Raw genomic sequence first — 19,735 nt, forward strand, 5'->3', positions numbered from 1 at the left:
GGGGGTCTATCGGAAATAATTTTAGACGTTAGATTTGTGAGATTATTACTAGGAATAAATATTAAGATTAGACATAGTATTTTAGGGCTTGAATAGAGTTTTTCTATTGGTCATTGCATTATCTTTGTTGCCTATAAATAATAAAATTCACATATATACTTGTAAGGGGTTGAATTCTGTACAATACAAAACTCAGTATACTAATATTCTTGCACACCAAATTTTCTATTTTTTTTCACCAAGTCTTAGCTCTCGTGCATTTTCATATTAAGACATATATTTCTTGACTTTTGCATGAGATGAACCACTAATAAGCTAAACTTTGAGAAAATTTATTACTTGTGTCCCTCACCAGGACTAGGACCAGAATGCACAACATCAACTTTAAAATTATCATCAATAGGTTTCTCAAAATCTTTATAGTTATGATGACCAATTCCAGGACTAGGCCCAGAGTCTTTCACCACCACATTAAAATGTTTTTTTGGTCTTTGCACCATTGTAAATGGCCTAGCTTCCATGGCACAAAACAAAATGGAGCTCACCAGAAGGAGATGAAAAAAGAAGGATATTGCAATATATTGAATTACCCAAGCCATAAAAAAAGAATATTTCTATAAATTTGGACAATAGTATACTTAGTGTTTATGCTCTTCTTGCTTTGCTTTGGGAATATTAATGTAAGAATATGGTATTTATATACAAAAAATGAATGGGAAATTTTCATGTAATACTATGATCAATATAGCGACATATATAAGTTTATTTGACTTATTAGAAAAAGGATAATTTAGGGTCCTTGAATATTGACAAGCAGCCAAATCTTGAGTATAGAAAATGGTTACATTACCCAAAGAGTGTATTTAAGAAAGTGAAGTAAAAGATTTAGTTTGGAAGATGACTCTATCAATAAGGTAACATCAAAAGGTATTGGAATTTTATTGTGGAATAATTAATATATTGTCAATGTTTTGTTAAATTTCAAGGTCATGTGGTACCTAAGTTGCACTGTGTTTGCTTAAGCTGAGGATCTTTTAGAAAAAAAAGTCAAGTGTCAAAAACATATCGTCTCTTTTTTTAGTTTCACACTTAAATTATTAAGAGTGTGGATTGTGGAAAATACAACTAAACCATCAGTCATAAGTTTGAGAAACATACTTCAAATAATATGTGATGGTATGTATATTACGTTTTCTCTTTTATTAAATAAAAAAGGATTGTCATATGAATTATCAAGGGGAAAACAATTCCATCATGGCGACAAGTTAAATATTAAAATGAAGAATAAATTAAATTAGCGTATAGAAAAATAAAACGGAGAAGAATGTTGATAAATATAGAAGAAGGAGAAGGTTGAAAAAAATATGTAATAGAAGTGAAGAAATGAGGAAGAAAAAGAAGGGGAGAGTATAGAGTTTTAAAAATCAATCAAAAAATATTTTTTAAAATAAAAACGTGTCAGCAAAAAAACGAAGAAGCCATGTGGATGAAAACATAAGGACAGACGCGCTTAAGTGTATGTATACACCATTTCGTTTAGTCAGTATTGATATGTGTTTCTCAAATTGATAAGTAATAATTTAAATGTGTTTCTTACATTTTCAATAGTTTAAGCATGAAATTAAAATAAAAGATTAAGAAGATAGTTTTAAAAAAATATTATTAATATTATTATTACTTCATGAGGCTGAGAATAAGATCTATATACACTCTATTTTCCTCTTACTTGGACGAAGCCATCCTAAGAAAAGGATGATCCATTGCCCACCTTTCAATGAAAGTAGTGAATGATTGACAAATTAATAAAGAGGAAGTGGTTTTAAAAACGCAATGTATGTTATCAAAACTTGCAAGTTCGTTAAAAGGAGAAAAGACTTTGGAGTAAATGGCAGACTAACTAATTATGACTGTTTTAACTTGAAAATTGCAACCCTTTTACCTTTTGGGTATTGACTTAGAATTTTGGAAAAGGACCTAACTTATTTAATCCCCCGCAAGAGAGGAAGTATATAAATATTTTATGCGAATTAGTCAAATCAACTTACGCTAACTTCAATATTTCTTATAACAAATATAATAAGATAGCTTAAAATGTATAAATTAATAATATGTTCTATTTATATTTATATTTATATCAATTAATTTGATTTAGTTACATATCATTTTCCTTGAAGAGACCTTAAGATAAACAAGTTGTAATGCTTTGTAGAGTTTCTCTATGGAGAAAGCTTGCAATTCCATGAATTCACCATATGTATAACCAACTTTCTGATCATCAAATATGGTGCAGTGTATGAGACTGCTTCTTTCTTAGCTAGTTGATTCGAACTGTGAGTACAAATTTTTTTAAATAGAGAGCGCTTCTTCCGAATGGATTCACGCAGTGCGAACCTAAGAAGCTTGTTTTGGTAGGACATCCCATATAAGTTGTCCCTTGATATAGTAAAGAGTGCACCCCATGCATCTTATTCAATGTTTGTCCTTTTTATGACTTAAGTTACACAACAGCTTTGATATAAAGTTTGCAACCTTGTTCCAATAGATAAATCTCTAATAAACCTGTTAAAGACAGTATATGAGTATAAATAATTTAAAGCACAAGTCAGGTAACCAGTCACGGATCTTCTAATAAATAAATGACTAAATATATTTCTTTCTAGTTGTTTAACTTAAAATCCTAATTTAAATTAGCTTTTTTTAGCAACCCCAATTGATTTTTCTATTCAATAGGGCTTTACTTAAAATTTTCAAGTGAAAGTGTAAAATTCACTACCAATGCTTTTATCATTTAATTGGTTAGTGAAAAAAGTTTTTTAGCTTACAAGTTCCTAGTACTGTATGTAATTTTAGTTGTGCTTCATTTGGAGTTTCAAATATGAGATTACTAATAAATTTTATTTATTTTACATCGCTAAAGGTGCAAAATTCAATAGCTATGGGTGTGTTTGGTATGAAGGAAAATGTTTTCCTAAAGAATATTTTTCTCGAAAAATAAGTTGATTTTTAACTTATTTTCTCATGTTTGGTTGGTAAATGGAAAATATTTTCTAGTTAATGATTGGTGAATGAGAAACATCTTTTAGAAAATATCTTTAATTTTTTTTAGAGAGTAGAAAATACTTTTTAGAAAAATAGTTTATAACGTGAAAATCAACTACGATAATCGCTTCGACACTCGATTCGGAACTTGATCCCTACTCCCAACACGGGACCTGAAATTTGAACTAGAACCCGACTGTGACCATGACCCGAATTAGGACAAGATCCCAAGAAGAAACCCATGACCTAACCCTGCTAGAGACCCCGACATTCGAAATAGAATATGATCTTGACATCTGAACCTAAACCTGACTCGAGACCCGACCTCGATCTCGACCCAAGACACAACCCCAACGTCCAACCCAAACATCTGACTCTAGATCCAACTTTTGACACTAAATACAAACCCAACATTCGACCCGAGACCCGACCCTGACATTCGATCCAAGACCCGACCCCAACCCTGACCTCGACACCTGACCTGAGACTCGATCCCAATCCTAAATCGAGACCATAACTGTAACGACTTGATTCCGTCGTTAGGGAAAAGCCAATGGAGAAAGAATTGGGGTTAGGAAACTTTTTGGTAGTAACTTGGAATTTCCTAACCTAGTTTAGATTTGGACGAAATAAGAGTCGTTAAGGTGTAGGGAAATCTGGTAACAATCGGGTGACTTATTTATGATTTTGATTACATGAGTGGTTAGATAAGTCGTTAAGGAATTCGTACGACTTTACATAATTGAATTCGGGTGAGTAGAACTCTCGGAATTGATCTTAGCGTGCACGGTATTTTTCTGAGCGTTGTTGGTTAAAGGTGTGTTGTGAAATGGGGGTCTTGGAATTATTAAAATAGCTCACTGGTTCTGTGCAAGCAGCTGGGGTGGGATTTCTGCCGCCAAGGTGGGGCCGCTGTAGCGGGGTGAGGATCGTTGTGGCGAATTCGACGCGACTTAAGGTTGTAAATAAACCCCAAAACTTCTTTATTCTACACTTTTCGACTTTGAGAGCTAAGGAACAACCCAAGACGAGTTCTTGACCCTTTTTCACCATTCTTAAGGCTAAAGGTAAGGTTTTAACTTCCCGAATCTATTTTTCGATCCGTAGAACGTAGTATCTTAGGTAATTATCAATGGGGAAAGGTTTTGATTCGAAGTTAATGGTGGAAAAAGCCCTAATCTGAATATGAGGATCAAGGGTTGACCTAGGGTTGATATTATTGATTATGATTCATGTAATTGGGTCTTGATTGTTGATCCTTGCGTATAAATTGTTGTTTGTAGACCTAGAACAAGCGGAAAGAATTTGGAAAGGGAAGATTCAAGTGCGTTATGGGATTCAAGCTTGGATTCGAGGTAGGTGATGGTTGTGAGTTCATGTTGGTGTGATATATGCTTGTAATTGCTCATTATAATGCATGTATGTATGCGAATGTTGCATTATTGATCACCCTAATCGTAAATGAGGATACTTGAATAATTATATGCCATGAATCACCTCTTATTGTATGACTATGAGAATATACATTGTGATTGTGATTGTGGTTTGTTGAATGGACCGGGTGTTACGTTCCGATACACTAACTTGGATCGGTTACCATGTTTAGGCATAAATATGAGATCGATTGCCACGTTTTGGCATAATTATAGGATCGGTTGCCATGTTTCGGCATAAACATTGGATCGGGTACCATGACCGGTACACTAACAGTTTAGGTTTGGGTTCCATGAGAGGACCATTGAATTGGGTTCCGTGAGAGGACCATTGAATTGAGTTCCATGAGAAGACTATTGAATTGTGTTATGTATCTACTTGTGATGATTTCGTTCATAACTGATGATGATTGAAACGGTATGTTGCTCTAAATTGATATAACTGTGATATGTGAGAATCGTGAAACTGTTCGTCGTTCGTAATAGTTGACTAATATTGTATATGTTTGATATATGTCTATTTTATAATATTATGGTTACTTGCATGTGTTTCACTTATTTGGATAGCAGCGTCATCCTACCAGTACACTATGGTTATGTACTATACTGCACTTGCTTGTTATTTGTTAAGTACAGGGAATCTTCAGACGGCTATTGATAGACCTCAACTAAATACTATTGATCATGACTGGATTCAAGGGTGAGTCAGTTCTTTTAGGCTGCCATGGATCTCTCTTGTTTAAGTCCATTCTTTTCGAACTTAGACTATTTGTTTAAGGTGTTTGTTTAGTTTCGGGGTTATACCCCTTGTTCTTAGACTTGTCGTTAGTAGAGTTTTGGTACATTGACTTTCAGGTTCTAGGGGTTGTTTTTCCGCATTAGTTTGGTTAGTTGGTTGTTAAAACCTTAGAGTTTATGGGGACTACATTTTTATAGTCATTTAAACCTGCTTCTGTATCTTTAGATGCCTTAGTTTTCATAAAATTTATTTGTTTGGGTTGTAGTAATGGTTCTTCCACCGAAGGGTTTGTGTAGGTGTCAATCACGACGGTCTGAATCGTGACAAAGTTGGTATCAGAGCCTAGGTTCGTTGATCTCATAGTACCAAAACGAGTCTAGTAGAGTCTTGCGGAATGGTACGTTGATGTCTGTACTTTTCTTCGAGAGGCTATAGGACTTTAGGAAAAACTCACTTCTTTCTACTCCTTCGTACTATGACTTGAATACAATTGGTATTTGGGCGATACAAATTGGTATCTTTCCTCTTTCACTATATGGTCCAAGCTAAAGCAACAACAACGGTAACACCATCACTAGCAAGAGAGGATGTGTATAGACTACCGATAGTTGAATAGGGTCACCATTCAGAACAAGTATCCATTGCCTCGAATAAATGACCTTTTTGACCAATTGCAAGGTGCATTAGATTTCTCTAAGATTGATTTAAGATCTGGTTACCATCAGTTAAAGATTGAGGCGATTAAGAATTGGGTTCGACCAAGTTCTATGATTGAAATTAGCAATTTTGTAGGGCTCGCTAGCTACTATTGTCGCTTGTGGTATGAGTTGAGTCCAATTGGTATCTCCCGATTCCAATTGGTATCTCTCGATTCCAATTGGTATCTCAACGAAGTGAACTAGACGTGTAGTCCCAACTAAAGGGACACAAGCAAGTTAATTGGAACTTCGAAGGTTCCAATTGGTATTTGGCCTTAGAGGCCGTATAAGGCATAAATGATTAGTAATGGTCGTTTATGGAACGAACTAATTAAAGAATTTTGACTTGTCTTCAAGTTGTAACTGCTTGAGTGTCGTGAAACTTGTTGTGAAAAGAAAGTCATCACGAGATTAGGTGCAAGGGTCTAGATAAATTACGATATGGTTCGTAAGCGAAAAATCTGAACGTGCGTTGCGACCAACTGATAACCACGTGAGTCTGGATGTATCTTGGGGATATGTGTGTGGTAGTGTTGAAACGATGTAAAAGGATTCTAAAATGCGTACTTCGTTGGGTTGACCGGGGGGTAGACAATGATTATTCTAGCTAAAGGGATTTTCTTAAATGCCTAGTTATAACTGGGGAATCTAAGGGAAATATAGAAAAGAGAGAAACCTCAAATATTGTGGGCAGGAGTTCTGTTTTTGTCAGGGTTGCTGGGGCGGGATTTTCCCCGCCACGGCGAGACCGTCAAAGCGGGACAGGTCGAGACAGAATCTCAACCCTAGTCATAATTATGGACCCTGAATCGTACCCAAACTAACCCCCGCGATCTAATTCAGTGTTCAACAATCGAATATAAGTTATAAAGTGTGTTAAAATTGTGGAGAACCTGGGCATATGAGAAGGAAATCAACGAGGCCGTGGAGGCCGGGGAAATGGTAATGCAGGTAAAGGAGTTGTGCAGCCAGGCGATGAGGTTTCCCGTCAAGACGACAAGGCTCAATTTTATGCCTTCCGGGCAAGATCAAAGCTGAGGTGTTTGATGTAGTGGTCACATGTACTATGCTTGTTCGTGACCAGATGACTAATGTGTTGTTTGATCCGGGTTCTACTCATTCTTATGTGTCCATTCAGTTTTCCTTGGGATTGATGTGGTTTGTGATATACTTGATGCCCCTATTCATGTTTCTACCCCAGTTGAAGAGTCAATCATAGTCACCCTTCTATATCATGTTTGTTGATTTGGTTATGCTGGATATGACTGACTTGATATAATCTTAGGCATGACTTGATTGTCCCCCTGTTATACCGGGCTTAATTATAATACTAAGTCGGTAACTCTAGAGATTCCCGCTAGGGAAAGATTAGAGTGGGAAGAGGTGTACAAGCCTAAGCTAGCTAAGATTATATCCTTCATTCGGGATAGGAAACTGGTAGGGCAGGGTTGTTTGGCTGATTTGGCTCATGTTTGGGATGTTGAGGTTTAGTCTCCCTCTATTGAGTCTATTCTTGTGGTGTCTGAGTATTAAGGAAGTGTTTTCTACGGATTTGCCTGGTATGCCTCCGGATAGAGATTTAGATTTCTGCATTGACTTGGAAACTGACATTCTCCCCGTTTCCATCCCTCCGTATTGTATGGCTCCGACAGAATTAAGAGAGCTTAAGGCTCGAATCCAAGGGCTTTTTGATAAAATCCGTCCTAATTCTTCCCCGTGGGGGTGCTCCTGTCTTGTTTGTTAAGAAGGAGGAGGGTAGTATGAGGTCTGGTGATTTTATCTGAAGCCATAAGGTAGTGGATTGATACCAAAATAACAAGCTTATGGATAAAGAAGGTCCCAATGAGTATATTTGGGCGAAGGAAATCGAAGTATTTTAGTAAGAAAGTGCGTGTAAATTTGATTAGTCCTCTGAATTTGATGAGTATACCTAAGTTTGAGGTATCGTGTTGATGAAAAGGTTGACTTCGTAGTGATATCAAGGATGACAGAGCGTAATGGTAATAAGAGTCGTGATAGGTTGTGATGTGATGCAGCTATTTAATAAGATTGTTGGTCAAGCGAAATTTGTATAGTAATTACGACTTGCGAGTACCTAAGGTTGTGGTTTTCTAATATTTGGTGAGTAACGTGATTGTATAGAAAGTTCTAAGAGATAATGGGACACCACTCTATTAGAATTTAAAAGAGCTAGAGTTATAATGAATGAAATATAGTGGAATGTAGTACAACCTTTTGAGAGAAGTTAGAGCAAGAAAGTTTTATTTGATTGCAAAGGCTGAAGATATATCTTCATAGGGGTAGATTATTGGGTTCAGAGACACGTGATTTCATTGGTTTTGTTATGACTATGGTAAAAGTGTCACAAGTTCATCAGATTGGTTGACAACTATTGGAAAAGACTTAAGAAAGCAGTGTACAGACATTAGCTCGAAAGTGATGATAAGTGCTATTCTTTGTTTTTGAGTTTAGTAAGGAGTAGGATGGAATTTTTAGCAAAGGATATTGTAAGATCGATGGGGATGCGATCAATGATAAACGAAGATCTATGAATTCATAAAAATCTTCAAGATACAAACTAATGTTGATAGATAAGGGGATTGTGTTACACAGTTGAATTTACAATTCAGTTTTTTCATTGTATGTCTACATTCGTAGTGATATATTTTGTAAAGGTATGAATTTGTCAGGCGAGAAATGATCAATTGTATCAGGTATTGAACCTTTGAAAGGACTTACACCTGGGTTGAGTCGTAAAGTTTATTACTTTTGATTGTTAAGGTATCTAAGAAAGGTTTTCATTTTAAAAGTGTTGGTTTATAATAAGGTAAATGGTCGGAGTGTTTATGATGGTTGTTAGTATTGTGAGTATAATACACTAGCTATGATCACACGTGTTTTCTCTTTTGTGGGTGGATCCCTAGTGGTGGATTAGGAGTACCAAATCTTGCAATGTTCTCTTGGTTGAATGGGAAGATTTGGTTATTTTGAATGACATAATTGGTGTTGTTAAAGTATTTTAGTGGTTTTACATGTACCATCTTGCTTATGAAAGTTTATAGAAGAGCTACCATGTGTATTTGTGGTTGTCCGGCAATCTTAATATTCCTCTAGTCGTCGAGGTCATGTATTGATTATGTGTGGTTGAATGTGGGGATCATTGGGACCAATTCTACTGTTCTTAAGAGGTAATCTACAATTACTAAATCTAGCATTTTGATAGTGTTGTTGGAGGGGTTGTATGCTTCGACATATCCTTCGATGAGTATCTAATTTCTAAAGATCAAATTTGTTATAACTTAAGCTCATGGAAATTTATGTTGTGGGATGGAGATATTGTTAAGAACTATGATTGTTTGGGTATTATGAGTGTGTGTTCGTTGATTCAGGTTCACTTCTATTTGTAGCGAATATTGACTTGGAATTTTATCATGGTTATGTGAGAAAGGATTCGTCCTGATGTTTGTGTCAAAGTCCTTGATAACATGTTGCGGACATGTGTACGATTGTTGCTCCCAATTTCACACGTAAGTGTACGTGGTCGCGCAAGTAATATAGTGGCTTTTAAAAGAACTAGATTATCGAACCCAAATGACTTGTCAATTAACTATTTTTACTAAATTATATTGGTCTAATTATTTATTTAAGAGTGTCAAATAAAAAAGAATGTAGGAATAAAATAATAAGATTACTTACAATAGTTGGAAAATCCCAGGGCTGCAGCATGTATTGAATCTCATGTATCATATTATAGGCTTAGAATTAATTTCAGTTGTCAAGTTACTGGTTTATAGGGTTGATGATATGATCTGGGTTATACGCCTCTCGTCGCCTATCCCAGTTAACTATCTAACTACATCGTTGAGCGAGAATAAATAAACTAAATGGCGAGCATTTATATTTCATCATATTTCGTAACCAAGCAAGGTGATCGTCTGGGTGTCACTCCTGAACACTAATCACCTCAATTTAATGGGTGGACCGAGCTTTCTATATTCTTTGGTCTATCTAACCTCTTCTCTATCGATTTTAAGATTAGACAATAGATTTATCTTATGGTGCGCAAGCATAAAATATTAAACAAGAATATAGAAGTAACATGTATTGATAACCGAAAATTAATTCAACAATCTCAAATAATCAACAATCAATTCGTAGCTACAGCCCCAGAGTAAGGACGTTAGCCACTAATCTCTAAGAAAATAAGAAGAAGAAAAGAACCCTAAAAAGTATTGACGACTTTCTCTTCAAAAGTGCCTCCTCCTTACTCTATATTGATTGTCCAATAATTATTTCTATGGAATATTTATAGATGTAGAAAACCCTAAATAAAATAACTGGGACCAAATCAAACGAGGAAACCAAAACCAAAACTGAGTTGGAATTGTTGTACACATTTTGTCCGCCGCCTTCAAGATTGTGCGCAGCTCCTCAATTGACCACTGCCTTCAGAATTTGCCACGTGGTTGGCAGCAATATTCTCCTTTCAAGTTTCCAATTGAATGTGCACTTTGCAACATATAATTTTATATATTATTATATTCAATTTAATTCATTAAGCTGCCAGCTCGATTTCCTTCTATAATCTTTCATCTTTAATTCATTTTAGCTCCAAACTTCTTTAACTTTACGTCAATTTACTTTACAAATAAAATACACTATTTAGCACAATCCATAAAATTAATGTTCAAAAAGGACATATATAAATAATAAATGTGAGACAAATAATGATTAAAAATATAATTTTTGGCCTCACATCAACAGCCCACAGTTAAACTTTTGTTCGTCTTCGAGCAAACATTAAAGTTCATCTCAAAAATCATACTAGGAATGTCATCACTTGGGTTAATACAAACAATTAGTCCATGTACCAATTTCAAAACACCAAGTACTCTTCTCAATCATTATGCAAGACATCCAAATAAACAACAAACCTCTAACCTCCTACCTCAAGGAAAGACTTTGAACTCATCAAATTTAAGCTTGCTCCCCTACTCTCATCTAAGAAAGTTAATAAAATCACCCATCCATCATGAAACAAGTGCCCTTACAACAAGAAATAGTCCACACACTCAATTCAAAAGATTGAATATAAATTAAGGACTTCATATCAAAAACAACTCTCACACTCATAAAGAAAATTCACATGTAAGCACAAAGAACCATATGCTTGCCCATTATGTACATCTCCACTAATTAAGCATGCTCGAATAGAATCAAATAGGACTTTAACGGGTTGTAATGTAGGCTAGGGGACGGATAGGAAAACTATATAATAGTGACTTACACTTCCTTAAGTACTTTCCACTTTAAGACTTCATCACCCATTATTTTCTTCTTTATTTTCAGCCCTCTATTCAACAATTATTTCACAAGTAATTATCATCATCTCAAGAATGTTTCAATCATTTTTCCCCCTCTTTATATATATATATATATATATATATATATATATATATGCCTTTTCAGTAGCCACCCTTAATTAAGGTGCACAATATCCTTGGTAGGACAAAGGTCAATGTTTGAGCATACTTTTATTTTCCACACAACATAACAGAGCAATTTTTTTTATTTTTTTTCACATTCCTTCAAAGAGGGCTTTTTAAGCATTTTGTATCTATCATTGATTACCTTTCACTCAATCATCCCTTTTCTCAAAATTGATAATTAGAATAAGTCTATGCTATAATGCTCAAGGAAGCAAGGTGTAAAAACTAGGGATTCAACAAATAGTCAAGGGCAAAATATGGCTACCAACAAAAGGCTATAGGCTCAAAAAGGCTAACTAGTGATATAATATCTGAAAAGACTAAAATTTACCAGACAAATCAAAGAAAACCTATTATCATCTCCTAAGCAAATCAACACTTTTTTATTTCGCTTCAATAACATGCAGGGCAAGTTCTAGACTAGGATGCAAAACATGGAATAAACAAATTCTCACCACTCATGGCACAAGTATCAATCAAGATGAATCAATTCCACTTCTAAAAGAGACATGATCATAACAAACTACAAAATAAGATAAGCTATATACAAAGTCACAACCATGAGCTTAGATGTCAAAGAGTCTGCATTTTTTTTTATCAAGCATTCACAAGAAAGTACTACGAAAAAATTAGACCTAAATAACAAGTATCACACCACTCAAAAGGGTCTTTTCTTTTCTCTCAAAAAAATAAAAAATAAAAAATTATTCCTAAACAAATAAAAGACATTCGGTTCAAAGGGACTATCCTTAGGAAAAGAACCAAAAACAAAAGCCAATTTGTAAAAACAACATAACAATAAAATAAAAATAATAAAAAATAAAAATAAAAATAAGAAGTTACACTATAAATTGGGTTGCCTCCCAATAAGCGCCTAATTTAACATCGCGGCACGACACAAATAAATTCACCATTTTTCTTTCCACTTTGAACTTGTGAATTTTACCCCCAACTTTGCATCAATTTTTCTGCTCCTCTCAAGGGGTGGTGGTATAAAGATAAAAGAACCAAGTAATATTATGTCGCATCTTACACTTCTTGACCCTTAGGTGATGAGTCATTTTGTCTACGTGGACTAAAAAACCTTAGAATGTAGGGGTCTTGTTCCTCACCAATACACTCATCCATTAGTTCAGATTTTATAGAAGAGTGTTTTGAATGAGATTCAAATTGTCTCAATTCCAAAGCAACATTATTTACAACATTCTCATTTTTGTACTCTTTCTCAACATTGATATTAAGGAATAAGGTGTAGTTTAAAGGTTGAAATTCCTCTTTTTGCTCCACTTATTGATCATCATCCACGACAATTGAAAATTGGGTATCAGACGCCTTAATCTTTTTGTTCAAGTGAGTCTCTAAGTCATGAATATCTGAGCCAAATTGATATATTTCTTGTGTGAGCTCAACTCTTTCTTCAATCAGTTGGCTTGTCATGTATGTCAGACCATCACAGATAGACTCATGAAACTTTAGAAGTTGAGTTTGTTCTTGTAGCCAAGATTGGCTCACTATCTCTGCTTCTTCATAACTTTCTCTTTGTTGGGCTGCAATCTCTAAAACAGTAATTTCTAATTGAATAGCGTCAAACGCATCTCGCAGTTTCGTGATTATTTTTTGCTCTATCACACATTTAAACATTTATTCAGCGATTTTTAAATTAACTTTGTCCAGCATGTCCGTACATTCCATAAGTGAATTCACATTGCGCGCCTCTTGTTTTGCATCCTCCACTTCATCGCCCCTACCAACATCACAAATAACAGAAGAATCATAATAGGGATTTAGGGGAAGAGAATAAGATTTAGGACAACCATTCCAATGAATATATTGACGATCACATATATCACATAAGGAACATTCATCAACCAACCACGATTTATTCCAATCATCCATATCAATAAGAGTATCAAATTATTAAAAAAAAAGAGAAAAAAAAATATTTGTTAAGAAAAAAAAAACTTATAAAAAAAATTTAAATAAATAACAAGAAAAAATATAACTTAGACAAATAGTTAATTTCTAAGTCCTCGGCAGCGGCGCTAAAAACTTGTTGCTCCCAATTTCACACGTAAGTGTACGTGGTCGCGCAAGTAATATAGTGGCTCTTAAAAGAACCAGATTATCGAACCCAAAAGACTTGTCAATTAACTATTTTTACTAAATTATATTGGTCTAATTATTTATTTAAGAGTGTCAAATATAAAAGAATGTAGGAATAAAGTAATAAGATTACTTACAATAGTTGGAAAATCCCAAGGTTGCAGCATGTATTGAATCTCATGTATCATATTATAGGCTTAGAATTAATTTCAGTTGTCAAGTTACTGGTTTATAGGGTTGATGATATGATCCGGGTTATACGCCTCTCGTCGCCTACCCCCGGTACCATTCTAACTACATCGTTGAGCGAGGATNAGGTTGCAGCATGTATTGAATCTCATGTATCATATTATAGGCTTAGAATTAATTTCAGTTGTCAAGTTACTGGTTTATAGGGTTGATGATATGATCCGGGTTATACGCCTCTCGTCGCCTACCCCAGGTACCTATCTAACTACATCATTGAGCGAGGATAAATAGACTAACTGGCGAGCATTTATATTTCATCGTATTTCGTAATCAAGCAAGGTGATCGTCTGAGCGTCACTACTGAACACTAATCATATCAATTTAATGGGTGGATCGAGCTCTCTATATTCTCTACTCTATCTAACATCTCCTCTCTTGATTTTAAGATTAGACAATAGATTTATCTTATGGTGCGCAAACATAAAATACTAAAACAAGAATATAGAAGCAACTTGTATTGACAACCAGAAATTAATTCAACAACCTCAAAAAATCAACAATCAATTCGTAGCTACAGCCCCAGAACAATGACTTTAGCCACTAATCTCTAAAAAATAAGAAAACGAAAAGAACCCTAAAACGTATTGACAGCTTTCTCTTCAAAATTGCCTCTTCCTTACTCTATATTGGCTGTCCAACAATTATTTTTATGAACTATTAATAGATGTAGAAAACTCTAAATAAAATAACTGGGACCAAAACAAACGAGGAAATCAAAACCAAAACTGAGTTGGAATTGTTGTACGCGTTCTGTCCGCCGCCTTCAAGATTGTGTGCAGCTCCTCAATTAGCCACTGCCTTCAGAATCTACCACGTGGCTGATAACAATATTCTCCTTTCAAGTTTCCAATTGAATGTGCACTTTGCAACATATAATTTTACATATTATTATATTCAATTTAATCCATTAAGCTGTTTGCTTGATTTCCTTTTATAATCTTTCATCTTTAATTCGTTTTAGCTCTAAACTTCTTCAACTTTACGTTAATTTACTCCTACAAATAAAATACACTATTTAGCACAATCCATAAAATTAATGCTCAAAAAGGACAGATATAAATAATAAATGTGAGGCAAATAATAATTAAAAAAATATACTTTTGGCCTCACATCAACGATCAACTTTGGAGGTTATTGGGAATAACTTTGTGGTTAGCTAACTGTACATACAACAATAATTATCACTCGAGTATTGTGATGACTTCATTGAGGTATTGTATGTGAGGATGTGTAGGTATTCAATTGATTTGTTTGGGGACGAAGATTATATCATAAAGTGAGACTCAATTTTGTTAAACAAGACCTTATGTATAAGGAAGAACCAATTGAAATTCTTGATCGCAATGTCCGAAAGCTAAGGACATGTGAGACAAGTATCCCCTGTTGTTCACCGATTCAACTATTACTCTACCTTTACCCTAGCCAGTCTTCTCTAGTTAATCACTCGGGGATGAGTGATGGATAAATTGGTATCTATTGTAACGACCTGATTCCATCGTTAGGGAAAAGCCAAAGGAGAAAGAATTGGGGTCAGAAAACTTTTTGGTAGTAACTTGGAATTTCCTAACCTAGTCCAGATTTGGACGAAATCAGAATCGTTAAAGTATAGGGACATATGGTAACACTCAGGTAACTTATTTATGATTTTAATTACATGAGTGATTAGATAAGTCGTTAAGGAATTCGTACGAATTTACGAAATTGAATTCGGGTGAGTAGAACTCCCGAAATCGATCTTAGCGTGAACGGTATTTTTTTGAACGTCGTTGGTTAAAGGTGTGTTATGAAATGAAGGTCTTGGAATTATTAAAATAGCTCACTGGTTTCGTGCAAGACGCTGGGGTGGGATTTCTGCCGCCAGGGCGGGGCCACTGTAGTGGGGTGAGGACCGCTGTGGCGGATCCAACGTGACTTAAGGTCATAAATAAATCCCAAAACGTCTTTATTCTGCACTTCTTGATTTTGAGAGCTAAGGAACAACCCCAGACAAGTTCTTGACCCTTTTTCACCATTCTTGAGGCTAAAGGTAAGGTTTTAACTCCTCGAATCCATTTTTTGATACGTAGAACATAGTTTCTTGGGTAATTATCATTGGAGAAAGGTTTTGATATGAAGTTAATGGTGGAAAAAACCCTAATCTGGGTATGGGGATCAAGGTTTGACCTATGGTTGATATTATTGATTATGATCTGGGTAATTGGGTCTTGATTGTTGATCCTTGCGTATAAATTGTTGTTTGTAGACCTAGAACAAGCGGAAAAAATCTTGAAAGGGAAGATTCAAGTTCCTTAGGGGATTCAAGCTTGGATTCGAGGTAGGTGACGGTTTTGATTTAATGTTGGTGTGATATATGTTTGTAATTGCTCATTATAATGCATGTATGTATGCGAATGTTGCATTATTAGTCACCCAAATCGTAAATGAAGATAATTGAATAATTGAATAATTGTATGTCATGAATCATCTCTTATTGTATGATTATGATAATACACATTGTGATTGTAATTGTGGTTTGTTGAATGGATCGGGTGTTATGTTACGACACACTTACATGGATCAGTTGCCACGTTCCAGTATAAATATGCGATCAGTTGCCACGTTTCGGCATAATTATGAGATTGGTTGCCACGTTTTGGCATAATTATGGGATCGATTGCCACATTTTGGCATAAACAATGGATCGGGTACCACGAACCGGTACACTAATAGTTTGGGTATGGGTTCCATGAGAGGACCATTTACTTGGGTTCCGTGAGAGAACCATTGAATTGTGTTGTGTATCTACTTGTAATGATTTCGTTCATATTTAATGATGATTGATATTGGAAGATGATATGTTGCTCTAAATTGATATAACTGTGATATGTGAGAATCGTGATACTGTTCGTCGTTCGTAATAGTTGACTCATATTGTATATGTTTGTTAGATGCATGTTTTATAATATTGTGGTTACTTGCATGTGTTTCACTTCTTGAGATAGCCGCGTGATCCCACCATTACACTGTGGTTGTGTACTGATACTGTATTTGCTTGTTATTTGTTGAGTACAGGGCATCTTCAGGCAGCTATTGATAGACCTCAACTAAGTGACTATTGATCGTGATCGGATTCAAGGGTGAGCCAGTTCTTTCAGGCTTCCATGTATCTCTCTTGTTTATGTCCATTCTTTTCGAACTCATACTATTTGTTTAATGTGTTTGTTTAGTTTTGGGGTTGTACCCCTTGTTCTTAGACTTGTTGTTAGTAGAGTTTTGCTACATTGACTTTCAGGTTCTAGGGGTTGTTATTCCGCATTAGTTTGGTTAGTTGGTTGTTAAAACCTTGAAGTTTATGGGGACTCCATTTTTAGTCATTTAAATCTAATTAGGTATCTTTAAATGCCCTAGTTTTCATAAAATTTGTTTGTTTGGGTTGTAGTAATGGTTCTCCCACCAGAGGGTTTATGTGAGTGCCAATCAAGGCGGTTTGGGTCGTGACAAAGTTGGTATCAGATCCTAGGTACATTGATCTCATTGTACCAAAACGAGTCTAGTAGAGTCTTACGAAATAGTACATTGATGTCCGTACTTTACTTCGAGAGGCTATAGGAGTTTAGGAAAAACTCACTTCTTTCTACTCCTTCATGCTATGACTTGAATCCAATTGGTAGCTGAGCGATACAAATTGGTATCTGGGCGATACAAATTAGTATCTTTTCTTCTTCACTCTATGGTCCGAGCTAGAGCAACAACAGCGGTAACACCATCACTAGCAAAAAAGGATGTGTATAGACTACCGACAGTTGAATAGGGTCACCATTCAGAACAAGTATCCATTGCCTTGGATAGATGACATTTTTGACCAATTGCAAGGTGCATCAGTTTACTCTAAGATTGATTTAAGGTCTGGTTACCATCAGTTAAAGATTGAAGCGGTTAAGAATTGGGTTCGACCAAGTTCTATGATTGAAATTAGCAGTTTTGTGGGGCTCGCTAGCTACTATTGTCGATTGTGGTATGAGTTGAGTCCAATTGGTATCTCCCGATTCCAATTGGTATCTCAATGAAGTGAACTAGACGTCGTAGTCCCGACTAAAGGGACATAAGCAAGTTAATTGGAACTGAGAAGGTTCCAATTGGTATATGGTCTTAGGGGAAATATAAGGCATAAATGATTACTAATGGTCGTTTATAAAACGAACTAATTAAAAAATTTGGACTTGTCTGTAAGTTTTATCTGCTTGAGTGTCGTGAAACTTATTATGAAAAGAAAGTCATCACGAGATTAGGTGCAAGGGTCTAGATAAATTACGATGTGGTTCCTAAGCGAGAAATCTGGACGTGCGTTGCGACCAACTGATAACCGTGTAAGTCTGGGTGTATCTTGGGGATATGTGTGTGGTAATGTTGAAATGAATTAAAAGGATTCTAAAGTGCATACTTGGTTGGGTTGAGCAGGGGGTAGACAATGATTGTCCTAGCTAAAGTGATTTTCTTAAATGCCTAGTTATAGCTGGAAATCTAACGAAAATATAGAAAAGAGAGGAACCCCAGAAATTGTGGGCAGGAGTTTTCTTTTCGTTAGGGCCGCTGGGAGGGATTATCCCCGCCACGGCGAGAACACCAGTGCGGGATTTCACCCGTCAGAGCGGGACAGGGAGAGACAGAATCTCAGCCCTAGTCACAATTATGGACCCCGAATCATACCCGAACTAACCACGCGATCTAATTCAGTGTTCAGCAATCGAATATAAGTTGTAAAATGTGTTAAAATTGTGGAGACCCTGGGCATATGAGGAGGAAATCAGTGAGGTAGTGGAGGTCGGGGAAATGGTAATGCAGGTAGAAGAGTAGTGCAGCCAGGCGAGGAGGTTACCCGTCAAGATGACAAGGCTCAATTTTATGCTTTCCGGGCAAGATCGAGGCTGAGATGTCTGATGTAGTGGTCACATGTACAATGTTTGTTCGTGACCATATGACTAATGTGTTGTTTGATCCGGGTTCTACTCATTCTTATCTGTCCATTCAGTTTTCTTTGGGATTGATGTGGTTTGTGATATACTTGATGCCCCTATCCGTGTTTCTACCCCAGTTGAAGAGTTATTCATAGTCACCCTTGTATATCGTGTTTGTCATGTTGTGTTTAGGGATTTTCAGACTTGGGTTATTTGATTATGTTGGATATGACTGACTTGATATAATCTTAGACATGACTTAGTTGTCCCCTTGTTATACTGGGCTTAATTCTAATACTAAGTCGGTAACTCTTGAGATCCCCGGTAGGGAAATATTAGAGTGGGAAGGGGTGTACAAGCCTAATCTAGCTAAGATCATATCCTCCATTCGGGCTAGGAAAATGGTAGGGCAGGGTTGTTTGGCTTATTTGGCTCATATTTGGGATATTGAGGTTGAGTCTCCCTCTATTGAGTCTATTCCGGTGGTGTCTGAGTGTTAAGGAAGTGTTTTCTACGGATTTGCCTGGTATGCCTCTAGATAGAGATTTAGATTTTTGCTTTGACTTGGAAATTGTCATTCTCCCCATTTTCATCCCTTCGTATTGTATGGCTCCGGCAGAATTAAGAGAGCTTAAGGCTCGAATCCAAGGGCTTCTTGATAAAGATTTCATCCGTCCTAGTGCTTCCTCGTGGGGTGCTCCTGTCTTGTTTGTTAAGAAGAAGAAGGGTAGTATGAGGTCTGGTGATTTTATCTAAAGCCATAAGGGAGATTGATACAAGAATGAAAAGCTTATGGATAAGGAAGGTCCCAATGAGTATACTTGGGTGAAGGAAATTGAAGTATTTTAGTAAGAAAGTGCGAATAAATTGGGTTAGTCCTCTGAATTTGATGAGCATGCTTGAGTTTGAGGTGGTCATGTTGATGAAAAGGTTGACTTCGTAGTGATAATCAAGGATGACGGAGTGTAATGGTAATAAGAGTCGTGATGGATTGTGATGGGATGCAACTATTTAATTAGATTGTTGGTCAAGCGAAGTTTGTATTGTAATT

The sequence above is a fragment of the Solanum stenotomum genome, chromosome 10 (assembly GCF_019186545.1).
Source record: "Solanum stenotomum isolate F172 chromosome 10, ASM1918654v1, whole genome shotgun sequence".
Taxonomy (NCBI): Eukaryota; Viridiplantae; Streptophyta; class Magnoliopsida; order Solanales; family Solanaceae; genus Solanum; species Solanum stenotomum.